Source organism: Hakea prostrata, chromosome 2 (genome assembly GCF_041222555.1).
Source record: "Hakea prostrata isolate BN-2017 chromosome 2, UWA_Hpros_2, whole genome shotgun sequence".
Taxonomy (NCBI): Eukaryota; Viridiplantae; Streptophyta; class Magnoliopsida; order Proteales; family Proteaceae; genus Hakea; species Hakea prostrata.
The window spans coordinates 45,181,630-45,195,726 of NC_142601.1; the positions used below are offsets into that span (position 1 = coordinate 45,181,630).

Here is a 14,097-nt window from a genome sequence, read left to right on the forward strand (position 1 = left end):
ATAATAACAAGCAAATACAATATCAGAATCATATGAAAACAAGCTTTAAACACATGAATTTATAAATGGAATCAGGAAAAAGAAATAGCCCCAAAATTTCTAAACAATTCTAGGTAACCGAATACGAGAGACATCAAGAACAAATAGGTTTGATCAAATTCAAACCAAGAAGAATGAAATTGATGCATTAAACAAGCAATTGAAGCCTTATTAACAAAGTTTTACCATCAAAGCCTAAATCACTACATCAATTTAACAAACCCTAACTGAATCGGGTAACAAAAAATTGGGTGGGGGGTTTTGAGAAACAAGAATCAAACAAGAAATAGGGAGCATAATAAAAACATAATATTAAAGAAATTAATAGAAAAAGAAACGATTGAGAGAAACAAGGGCATATAAGTAACAAACAGCCAACAACTATGACTACCAACAAAAGGTCTTATGCCAATATGTTAGGAAAATCCTCATATGCGCAGTAGAATCAAGCATAAAAATAGAGACAAGAGACAAACGATTTTACTTGGTTCAGTTAAGTGATCTACACTCAAGGATAAGTCTAGTGGACTCAAGATAATATGCACAACTAAATCAATGTAAAAAAGTTGGGTATAAAGGAAGTCTCAAATAACATATACAACTCCTCAAAGAAAGAACCCTCAAGAGATCAACCAAGAAGACATGACATCACAACCGAAACACCATCGAATGATCTCACCTAGAAATGCACAACAACACCACATCCATGACTAGCATGAAGCCAAATCGAAGGCTAGAACACCATCAAAACACAGAGGGAACTGACCATCAAACCTCAAATCGGAGAGCAAAAGAGAAGAATCACACCTCAAAGAGAGAGAACCCAACGCAAATTAAAAATGACTTATTATGAAACCCTAAACCCAAAATAGTTATTCATATATACAACACTAGAAAGGACACAAATGCCCCTCTAAATGAAAACAAACTACAAGTAAACTACTTGAATAGAGAATGACCAATATGCCCCTGTTAAGAGAGATATTCCAACAATTATTGTACAACCATTTGAATATATCAGATCGATTAACCCATAAGGACAATTTTTTTGAAGTTGTCCAACTTGTATCTCCTTGTGTTGCGAATGCCAAAGTAGACTACTCAACATAAATTGCCATAACTATGTAGTTATTATCCAAAGTTGATGATGGTGGACTTGAGCATAACACTGCTTACTCTATCTATTTGTCACGGATATCTTGTGCTATCTACATAGTATTGTGAAGATTTGGAAAGATCATTCAAGGTGGTAATCGGATTTGAGATCTTGGTAAAAGAATTAGAAAATAGATATTCAAATCACTGCCTCTAGTAATAAGCCAGCCATGGGGGGGAACTCCAACAGTGCCTTCCTCGAGCCTCGAGCAAATGAAGATGGTGAACCCTATTGCTTGACTTACTGTAAAAGCTACGGAGTTCATTCTCCACAAGCATTAACCATGGTGGAGCAAGCTTCAAATAATTGCATTCTTTGAAGTGTAACCAATCTCCATAACTGGTAGACTGCGTCACACCTAACAGAGTCCTCCAATAAATGAATACTCCTAGTGATGCAAATAATTGCATTCTTTGAAGTGTAACCAATCTCCATAACTGGTAGACTGCGCCACACCTAACAGAGTCCTCCAATAAATGAATACTCCTAGTGATGCACCCTAGGATTTCCTTTGGAAGTGTGGACCTGCAACAATTCATATCCACATTTGTATTATCTTTTACAAGATGAAAGAGCAACCCAAAGAGAACAAGAGGTCAAGCCACAAAACAAAACACAACAAAGTAGCAAAAGGCTTAATAGAGCCTGATTTGAAGATTCTAAAAATTGGAAATATGTTCATTCCTTGGGTAAGTCAACTAGAGATAACAAATCCAAATTTTGCTTGTGATGTTTAACACAAGATTAGCAAAACTGATACCCTAATCTGACAGTCACTCTCATAAAAGGATTGTGATTTTGCATTTTTGCTGCCTCTTATCAATCCCTATTTTTGATATTTTGCATGCTCAAGGTAACAGTGCTAAAAAAAGTTGATGAGAACATGAAGGAAGACAACGACCTTGAAATGTTGTTGGATGAGATCCCCAATGTGACATCTCTTAACCTTCATCACCTACACCAACAACCAGTCCTCATGTAGCTGAAAATGGTGGCCACAGCACGTTTGGGGATAAACTATCGTGTTACAATAACCATATGTTCGTCTCCCCTTCTGTTGGAATCACTGCGTTCAAATAGATTCAAGTTACAGATTCAGCATAACCAAATAATTTTTCAGATAGATATAATTCTCAAACTCAGACCAACCAAACAGTTTTTCTATTGCTAAATCTGATTTCTAGAGAACCAGATTCTATTACACCTAAATTGCAAATTAAAACTAGAATCTATAGAATCCAGCAACCAAATGCTTAAGGTTTCTAAGGCGTCCGGTGGGAGACATTCTCTAAGCTGTAAAGGAACCCTAAAAGAGGATTACATAGTGTTCATGACTAATGCCAATGTGGTGGGAAACATTCTCTAAGCTGTAAAGAAACCCTAAAAGAGGATTACATAGTGTTCAAGACTAATGCCAATGTGGGTCCTTAGCGAAGAGGTCCAAATCTTTTAGCCTTGGGGGAGCCTACCTCGAGACTAGAACCATACATTCGTTGTATGGAGGCTGCTTTCCATAATGTGGTTGAAAAAGAAAGACCTTAAAAGGCACAAACAATATACATAAAAGAAAGTGTCCAATAGTACGTACTCTAAGAAATTTCAAGGAAAAAAAATGAAAAGAAAAGAAATCTTACATCTCATCACTAGTTGTACTCATTTATGGTTTTCAACAGCAAAGTGGCTTGGTTTCATGAGAGAAATTTGAAATGTATAAAGACTAGAAAAGATGGTAAGAAATGGAGGAATAAATAATGCTGTTTTTGTAGAAGTTTAGGACTAATACGAAATCTCTCAAACCTCATGTACGAATCATCCAAATTCAACCATGAATTTGGCATATGTAGCTTGGAAAAATCAAAGTGAGCCACTTTTGTCCCTGACCTCTAACCATAACAAACATTCTCAATCAAATCAAAGTGAAATGCAAAGATACTATATAAAGCTCAGGTTTAGGACAAGATATTCTTATGGTGGTGTCTAAGCATAAAATTTGAATTCTCATAACTAGAACACAGGAGTGTTTGTTTGATAGCAAAAGAAGAGATAATAGTTAATATGTTGGACCAAGTGCAATGCATTGGGGAGATTTAAAGTGAATGAAGGGAAAATAAGGGAAAGAAATATGTTGGCTCCATAGTTGGAAAAAAAAATTCTTAGCTTTTCTTTTTCAAAAAGTTAAGACATTTTCAAGAGACGTCGGATTCACCTAGGGGCATATTTATCATGGACAGAATGATTAAACGTCAAGTTGTTGATTATGCATAGCTTCATGCAGCACATAATGATTCAACTTCGTTTATATGTTCTAACTATGACAAAAGAAAGTATGCAACTAAAACCAGAAGATGAGTGTTAGAGATTGATTAAACCCTCAACTCTCAATTATGTGAGATATAACAGAAACGATGTATGATATTCACCTCACTGAAATATCTAATAAGATTGACAAATATTTAGAGATCTAACATACATTACAGGAAAGAGATAAAATAAAATAAAAACATCGTGCAAATGTAATGAGCTGAGCTTACATTGTGCATTTTCTTTTATTATTTTACTTGGATTAAAATCTCAGAGAGAACAAACAAAAGATAGTTAATAATAACAATACAAAATAGTGCCAAATAAAGTTAATTCCATATGAAATTTTTTACAGACTCACAAAATAGTGTCAAATGAAGTTAATTACATGTCCTAAAAATCTTACTGTAGGAAGTTTTATTGTTATACAGAAGGAAAGTCAACTATCTCAGAGAGATTACCAGTTATAAGAAATAGTATTATCAAATGTCATCTCATTATTCTAACGAGCAAACACACCAAAAGAGAGTATAAATTGTAACTGCAAAAAATAATACATTAAAAATAAAATAAACAAACCTTATTTCCCCTGGTAAATCATTGATCCGATTTAAACATGCACTCTCCTCATGGTTGATTAACTGAGATTGAAATATCATCATCATTTCCATGACTGGATTGACAAAGGATTTAAAATAGGTCAAACAAGAAAAGCCAATACCTTGTAACTACAATGCAAGACACACGGTACATCTCTAGGAAAGTCTACCTCAACTGTTAATACAATATCTGAACTAATAGATGGTTCTCCCTGATTTAAATTTAGCATTGAATTATCTGCAAGAAAAGATTCATAAGGTAACTTGGTATGGAAATAAAATCTGAATATTCAATTACATACATTTTTTCCACAATTCTCTTCTTTCTAGGGAGGATGATAATAATTCTTGCTTTAAATTCAATCAGAAACCTAAGTTTCTTAGATGAGAATTGCACAACACTATCCCCCCTTTGTAGCTACAATAAAAAATAAAGGTAAAAAAATATTAATAAACGAAACTCGAAAGTCAGTTTTGGGGGATGAATCGTTGAGCATGAGCATGAATTTTACCTTAAGGCAAAATGTGCACTTTAATGAACTTCCTCCAAGAACTAATAGCAACAAAACTATAGGTTCATTGGGGAGTGATTTCTATTGGGATATGGAATAGTTGGATTATCCCACCTTGTGATCTTTATAGCAAATGTTAGGACATATTAATGATAGAAAACAAATTGCAAAAGAAAATACCTGAGATGATTCTTGCCTTCACACAGAAGCTTGTGGAAGAAACCACTGAAGAAAAAAATGTTAATGTGTAAATGCTTGAAATGAAGGGACTTTCATCAATATAGAGCAAAGATGATAGGCGCCGTCACAATGGATCTAACTTGGAGACCTCCACTCACCAAAACGACCTTATATAGGCTAGGGCAAATGAGGTTGTTCCCGCACCTCAAATTAGGGGAATTACTTAATTTAGCCACTTATAGGTTTGTATTTACAAAATCTAGCCACACTACCTTTATATTGACTAGAGATGAAACAAGGGGCAAGCTTTTCCAAACCTTAGCCAACCCTGACACCCTTCACTCAATCCAGGCCACCATAAACTTTACTTAGGGTTGAAAAATCTCAATCCATGCCCAACCTTGTGGGGTTCAACACAGCCCAAAACCACCTTGATTAACCCCAACTAGGCCAAATCGGGCTTGATTGGCCATGTTTGGGCCTAAGTAGCTTTTCTAAACCTTGACTAAACTTTTATGGCACTGATTTCTACACATTGGAAGAATTAGGAAAATGCATCTAATCAATAATGAATGGAGGTACCCCTCAAATGACCATCGATCCAAAGTGGAAATCACTAGAAAGTCATGGTTAGAATTAGGATTGGGTTGGACTGGATTACCTATCCCAACCTTGACTCAAGCTTGCATTTATCAACCCTTCTCCCCCCTTGGAGTTGAAAAAACTAACCCAAGCCTTGTTCAGGCTTAGGATAGGTTACAGTGGTTTTGGTTGCCGAGGCCAAAAACACTAATTTCAATGGAGTGACCTCTAACATGCTTGAACAAGCTTAGTACAAGCTTAGCCTATTTGATTTCAATGCACTCAAGTCAACTAGTTGTGTATCCCAGGAAATAGAACACAACTTAATTTGGGATTAGAGGTGCAAATTTTTCCTTGGTAGCTTTGTTGTATCTTGATCCTCCTTGAGCTTGAATAAGGTTTGGGCTCAAGAATTTGCCCCAAGCATGAGTCAAGGCCAAAATATTCTTGCCATGATGAGGGTCTAGGGTGGGGTATGGGATTAGTGTTTGTCCCCAGACCCATCCCTGATATTTTGCCTTACTTTCGTCCATTGATGGTTTTGCAATAGAAATAAGGTTGATCAAGGGCTTTTCAAAATAGAGAAATGCTAAGTGATCACCTCATTGAGGGGAACTCAAAGAGCTACCAAAAATGTTGTCTTAACAGAAAAAAAAAAAATTGAACTAGAACCATGTTTAGTATGATAGAGGGTCGACTATGGATTAATCAAGCACAACTATGCAATTAAAAACCAATCTATAGGACAAATACACTAAGAAACCAGTGAATTGATGCATTTAAATAAGGGAGAAGCTCATCAGAACTTGGGGGCGAAAAGCCTCAAAATTCGAATTGGGTTCTAAACAGCAACCTAGGCAGTTGATCAGCTGACCAATAGCCAATTGACCGGTTGGTTCCCAGTAAATCAACTAGCCAGTGCTATTATCAAGAATAGGGCTTAGTGTAGGGGCATATACATACGCATGTACTAACTCATTGGTACCATGTCTGGGGGACCATGCAATAAACTGGGATGTTTACTCTGGATAGGAGTAATGTGCATTATAGTTGAAAATGGAAATACCATTTCCATAATATATCCACAAAATTAAGTTTGCACTTATCTCTTTTTTTCTTTTTTTCTTTATTTCTTCTTGGGTGGGGGGGGGGTGAAGTGCGTGTGGTTTGAGTTAGGAGCTTAAGGAGCTTAAGGTTGGGCTCAGTTTACTTTTAACAACTCATGCTTGTGATACAAAATAAAAGGAAAAAAGAATACACAAAGGAAGAATGAAACTTGATGAAAATAACTAGTCATAATTTACCATCGAAGGGTTGCTCAGTTGACGCTTTTTGCAACCCTCTCTCCCCCCGCCGTCCCCCCCAGACAAAAAAAATATAAAGCTACCAATACCCCCCAAAAAAATTTATTGATGGCCACCTTAAGTGGGGGATTAACTCTGGTCTCCCCCCCTTAAGTGGAAAAAATTATTGATGACCCACTTTAAACAAAACTCAATACTACTACCCACTGTTAGTGACTTCAAATTTTGAAAGCTAAATGATAGTTTTGCCCTTAATTAGGTATAATGACCATGTTGTCCCTCTCTTACCCAACCCTTAGGTGGGTGAAGGGTTCCTACACTTCACCAAAAACTACCCACCACTAGTAAGCACCACACCCCCTCCTCCTACTAGAGACCACCGCCCCAACTTTCCCCTGCCGGAAATCACTTACCCCACTAGGGGCGGACCTATGAAGGGGCCGGAGGGGGCCATGGCCCCCCCTCAGATTTTTTAAAATTTTATGCATATTCCCTTAATTCCTTTAATTTTTTCGATTTTTTCTCTTCCCACATGTGAAATGTCACTATTTGGCCCCCCCCCCCCAATATTGTGAACAATTTATAAAGGTAAAATGATGGGTATAAATGTCATTCTTAATAAAAAAAACTAATTCATCAATCCCTATTTATTCTCATAAATGTCATTCCTAATAAAAAAAAAAAAACTAATTCATCAATCCCTAATTATTCTCCCCTCTCTTCTCTCTCATATTTTCTTCCTATTTATTCTCTTCTGTTTCTACTTTCTATAAACGTGGGTTAAAGGAAATTTTTGAAAAAAAAAAATCTTATTAGGTATTCAAAAATCAAAATGTTATTTCCAATTAAAAACTAACTCTTCAATCCCTATTTATTCTCTTATCTCCTCTCCTCTATCCTCTTTTTTTCCTATTTATTCTTCCCTCTATAAGCGTGGCAAGAAAATTTGGAAAAAATCTACTCCACAATTAAGTCTCGCTCTTTTTCAATTTATTTATTGTTTCTTTTTTTTCTTTTGTTATTCTTTTTAATTTGATTTTATATTCTATGTTTCTTTATTCTTCGCAATTTTTGTTATTTGATTTTGTATTGTGAATAAAATGCTATAGTTAGTAGGTAACTAACTACCATTGATTTGCATTTCTTACCTAAAAAAAAAAATTTGATTTACATCTCCTACCAAAGAAAATTTTGGTTTGCTTTTAACTTTTTAGGGTTGAAGTCATGTGTATATTTTTTTTTATATTGTTGCTTTAAGTTTACCTATATTTTGTTGAAAGAAAATATATCATTATCAATAATTTATCATTTTTTTCAAATATGTGTGGGTCCCACAAAATATATGTGGGTCTATTTTTAAATTTAATAAAATAATTTAGCGGTAGGACCCCAAATAGGAAGGTTACTGGCTTTCATTCTTCGGCCCCCCCCACTATTGCATCCTGGGTCCGGCACTGTACCCCACAATTCAAAACCCTAAAACAAAACAACTCAAAACCCTAAATCTGAAAGATGGATCAACATTACATTGTGTTCTATGGTGTAGAAAACAAACCATTGTCTCACAAGGGTCTTAGGTTTTCCTTCTTGGTTCATCAAAAACTTAGTTAGTCGTTAATGGGCAAAAAAAGAGCAAATCTATTGAGAGCTTGAGATTTGGGTAAGAGCTACAATTTCTCCTCAAATGAATTGTGTTCTGTCTTGGCAAAGCATGGAAGGCAATGTTGTCTTCACGCAACCTCCTAGAGCACACAATCTAAGAACTCCTAGCGAGACGACGGTTTGTTTTCTATACCATAGAACATAGTATAATGTTGGTCCATCTTTTAAACTTAACATTTTGAACTAGCCGTGGTGGGTGGTTTTTGGCAAGGGAGGGGGAAGGTGAGGGAGGTGGTCTCCGAAAGGGGGAGGGAGTGTGGCGGTTTCAGTTAGTGGTGGGCAATTTCCAACGAGATTAGGAAGAAGATGGGAGAAGAGAGAATTTCACCCAAGAGTTGGGTAGAAAAGGGGCATTATGGTCATTATGCCTCAATGGGTTTTGTTAAAAGTGGATCACTAGTAAGTTTTCTCACTTAAGCAGGTAGATCAGAATTTCACCCCACTTAAGGTGGCCACCAGTAAGAAATTCAAAAGAAAAATTATATTTACAGTTTCACGTATTAATTATTGTGTTTTCACCTATATTCGACAGTAGCAATATAAAAAACAAAATTTTATTATATTTTATCTAACAATCAGTTTCATATGGCAGACTGAGAAAGATAAGTGAAGGGATAAGTGCAGGAATTAGAAAGGAAAGGAATAGAAGAAGAAGAAAGCGGGAGAAATCGAAAAACCCCAAATAGAGTTCATCTGACTCGAGTGAATACCAGGGAGTTCTTTTTGTAAATATCAAAAGATTGGGTAAGAATTTGTAAAAAAAAAATTATATTTACACTTATATCTCCCCGTTTTCATTTAAAGCCGTTGGATCCGTATCTCTGCACATAGCGTGATTGTAGCTGCTAGCTGCTTCTACAAATAAAAATCTGTTTCATATGCAGTTTTCTTATCTACTTCTGCATTATGCATTCTATCGATCTATTTCAGTTTGAGAGAAGAAACTAAAAACTTTTAACTTAATCCAGTGCCACTAACAAAAATCCTTTCTTTGAGGGAAAATCATAACTCCAGTTCGGAAAATACTCTCAAACAAGGGATTTTTCTTCTTTTTGATCGGTAACATGGGGAGTCCATTTTTGAAAATTTAATGAGTCCTAGGGGTAAAGAATTGTAATATTGAGAACTTTTTTAAATATAAAAATCAACTAAATACATCACAACCGTTGTTTATGTACCAACACGTGTCACATTCTAACGCTTGCATGGATAGGTATGACAATCCACCTTTCCTCCCTCGGTTCTCTTCATCTCTTGTAAAATGGAAAAAGCAGCTGCCTAGTGGACATAAGATGCTTTTGTGATTGTCACCTAAAAGTAGGGGGTAAACTGATGGGATAATGGTAATACCATGCTCATATTCTCTTATATTGGGAGTGATTCGAAAAATATTCTATTAGTCTTCAGATGGATTCAATTAGATTCAAATGATGTTCAGATAATTATTTTTAAAATAAATTTTTCTAAAATACAAATTGAATATTCGACTATCTAGTGACATCTTTACCATTTTATTTGTGAGGTAAGGCTTGAAATTTAAGAATTTAGTAACTTTCTTTTTTTCTAGTCATTCTAATATTTCATTTTCTTAAATTTATTTACTATTGATAAAATCTAGAAAAGTATTTGCATGTGTCAAGTAAAAAATTTATATAAGAATAAAAAATCCAAAAAAATAACTTCGTCGGATAATTTTACTAGATGGATAATAAGTTAATAGAAAGGGGTTTTTTTTTTCGGTGTGCGACGCGGGTCAAACCACCGGTTTAAAAAACCGGGGTTGGCAAACCAAAAAAAAAGAAAGTGGTTTTTTTTCACTTAAAAACCAGTCTTTTAATCTCAGTCCTTTATTTACCTTATTACATGTGTAACGCTATGGTTTTACCCGATGCAAAACAAAGGATTCTTTTATTATGAGATGGGAACTAAATTACTAATATACGCCACCAAGTGGGTGCGAACCCAAGACCACCCATCATTGGCAAAGCAAAGGATTTTTATCCCATAAAACACTAGTTACTTGCAAATTGATCGATTAACTAATTGTAGTATTAAATGCATGCTATATATTTTGGAAATCTCTATTGGTTCAAGTTTTCATGGAAGCCTGGAATATCAAAATGTAAATGCACTAAATTGGGATGTAAACGGATAGTCGAAAATATCCAAATTCGGTTCGTATTTATATCTATTAGAATTCACTTTTTTTTAATCCGTATTCAAATTCAATGACCTTATTAATAATCGGATTCGAATTCGGATATGCCAATTTTAAGTCGGATATCATACGATTTGATTAGATATTTGACAGATATTATCTGTATATAATATCAGTAGTATCCGATTAAAGCTTAATTTTGGGGAATACATCATTATCCCTTCATTAATAGTAACTAATTACATTAAACTGTCAAAAGTTATTCTAACTAGATGTCCGATATTCGACTCCATTCGGATATTTGCATCCATCTGATTACTTTGAATTCGGATCCGATATTTATCTGAAAGTCCGATTAACTAAAAATAATACATATCTGATGGATATCATATTGAAATTCAAATAATGTGTTTAATAATTGAATTCCAATATTACTATATTTGATCTGAATTCAATCCCATCCCTACAAATAAATCAATTCGATCCCTCTCTTTACTAGTTGCCGTAAGAGTTTTCTTGCACTATATTTTTGAAACACCATATATCCGAATAATCAGTTGGTTGCCATATCTTTCCATTTCTCAATGACCGCAATAGCTGATCATACTAACGCTGCAAGTGACCTAAACGTTGTCAAATGGCAGAATTTTTTTTGGTAAATCAAATAGCAGGTCCAATTGGCTCAACTTTTATGCATATGTTTTAATATGGAGTTGGTAAATAGAGATTTGAAGTCTGAGGACAATGGGGAAATGCTGATAACGGCCAGTTGAAGTTCCATAGGCCCAAAAACAAACACAATAGCATCCATCCTACCATCTCTTGATCTGAAATCTCACCCTTTCCCAGTGTTCAGGGAATTTCTTGAAACACTAATCTCATTGGCTCCAGGGGCGGACCCAGGATTTAAAAGTGGGGTGGGGGGCCGAAGAATAAAAGTCCAGATAATCTTCCCGTTGGGAAGCACTAATGCTTATTTTGTAGGGCCCGCACATTTGAAAAAATAGGTAAATTATTGATAATATTTTTTTTGACAAATATAGATAAATTAAAGCAAAAAAAAAAAAAAAAAAAAAAAACATGAATTCAACCCTCGAAAGTCATACGCAAACCAAAATTTTCTTTGTTAGTAGATGCAAACCAATGGTAGTTTTACCTTACTAACTATAGACATTTTATTCACAGTATAAAATCAAATAACAAAAATTGTAGAAGAAATAAAAAAAACAAATAGTATAAAATCAAATAAAATAAAAAAATAGAAACGATAAGTAAATTGAGAAAGAGAAAGAATACTTAATTGTGAATAAGATTTTTTTCCAGTTTTTCCTTATAGAAAGGGAAGAGAATAAATAGGAAGAGAATATGAGAGAGGAGAGAATAAATAGGGATTGATGAGTTAATTTTTAATTAGGAATGAAATTTTGAATAACAAATAAGTTTTTTTTCAAAAATTTTCCTTAACCCACGTTTATAAAAAGATAAGAGAATAAATAGGAAGAAAACATGAGAGAGAAGAAAGGGGAGAATAAATAAGGATTGAGGAATTAGTTTTTAATTTGGAATGACATTTATACCCATTATATTACCTTTAAAAATGGTTCTCAATATTAGGGGGGCCAAATAGTTACATTTCACATGTAGAAAGAGAAAAAGCTGAAGAAAAATAAAGGAATTAGCATAAAAACCAGAAAATTAAGGAATTTATAACAAATTTTAAAAAATCCGGGGGGGGCCATGGCCCCCGGCCCCAATGCAGGTCCGCCCCTGATTGGGCCCTAATCAAAGGACTGAATCAAGTTTGAAATAACACCTAAAAAGAATTTAAACAGGAAAAACATCAATGCAGCTAGCCTGGTTTTGTGCAGAAGTTTCCATGCTTCGTCTTCTCCACCAGTCAAAGGTTACCCATTTAGCCAACCTGAACCAGAATAGGCTTTCTTCTGCCAGATAAAATATCCAAACTATAGTAGACCACACACAAGTACCATCGTTAACAAGTACATTTGTGAGAGTCCTTTTAACTAAAATGAATAAAAGAATAAGATTACAGTGCTCATCAATGATGAATTAAGGACACCAGTTTTTCTGATATGCACAGCATTAATTACAAGCCATGGAACATTAAAAATGGATTTACATGGTGTCCAGATTATTGGTAAAATCACTCTTCATTTATCATTGATGATTGAAAAGGTTTAAAGGTACCCTCTTTTATCTCCACAAATGTTGAGTATTCCTTGTCCATTGGCTGCTTCCATGGTTTCCCATCCATCTGCAAATAAGCATTTCTCCACTCCCCCCACCTCTTATTTCTAATCTGATTACAATAGCCTGAAAGAAACAGGTGATCATTTGGAAGGAATACCAACCAGTAGAATTCCACTATTCAACTCTAAATATTAGCTGAATCACAACTGAGCATGAATCTTGCACTGGGATTACTCGTAAATCTTCATTGACCCTAACATCAAGCACAAACGGTTGAAAGTCAATATGATAATAATGTCGTACCCTGTTTCTATTAATCCGTAGGATGTGAGCCTTTAATTAGGCTCAGGAAGGGTGTGTTCAACCTTCCTATAGGATCTGACCGTCTTGAGTAAAGCAGAAAGAACAGAAAGAACATAAAGAACAAAAGGTTCATCTTGAAAACGACTAGAAACGTTGAACTTTCAATAAAAATTGGTCTCAAAAGGATTCAGAAGAATGAAAAACAAAGGAAAGAAAAGAGAAGTTATTTCATACAGTCAGAAGCCGAAAAACAAGGACCTTTGTATAGACAAAAGGCATTACAAAGACTAAGATAAATTATAGAGTAGAGCCTTTCCCTGACCCTGACAGTGTGCCCTTGCAATTTTTTGGCTGTTGTGGAGTCCGTTCCTTACTATTCAATCATGAAATGGGTCCCTATACAAGTCATGATGGAGGACAAAATAATGAAGGAGAAGATAAGAAGGGGAGAAGAGGGAAAACTTGAGAAGAATTAGAGTTGAGGGGGAAGGGGGGAAGGGGGGATTTCAGAAGAATAAGAAGAAAAGAGGGGGAGAGAGAGAAAATGGGTTGCTCGGGCTTCGTGGGAGGTGCGCATCCACAAAAACAAAATTTATGCTTTAATTCTTCTTTTTAGTAGTGAACTGGAACCAGGGCAAAAATATCTCTTTGATAGAAGAGGAAGAGGTTCATGCTTCTTTGTTGAAGTAAGGGCAAACGGTCTTACTCAAGGTTTCATAAGAATGGACTTAATGAATTCCCCCATTTCGTATACAGGAAAGAGAAAAAAAAAGAATTGACCTGAGGGTCCCTACAGGTCAAGCTGTGCTGTTGGAATTGGAACAAGTTCGACAACGAATCATGGATCTTCGCATGAATCTTGGTGTTCTTCTCTATCTAATGAATGGAAAGTCCACTCCAAGTATATGCCTCAACAAGAATCAAATAAGGGTAGATACACAGTGGGAAGGATTCCAAACATCAGAATGAATAAAAGAAGAAAGGAACATTAATCGGTTATCAGAAATAGGATAAACATGTTTGGCTTGTTTTGCCAAAATGCAAGCTTCACAATGAAAATCATTCAAGTTAAATCTTACAACTAAATCAA

The 14,097-nt window shown here is 35.1% G+C and overlaps 1 pseudogene; it reads right to left on the reverse strand.

The window, feature by feature from the left end:
* Positions 1 to 967: 967 nt before the first annotated feature.
* Positions 968 to 1,734, reverse strand: LOC149024455 (uncharacterized; annotated as a pseudogene).
* Between the last annotated feature and the right edge of the window lie 12,363 nt (positions 1,735 to 14,097).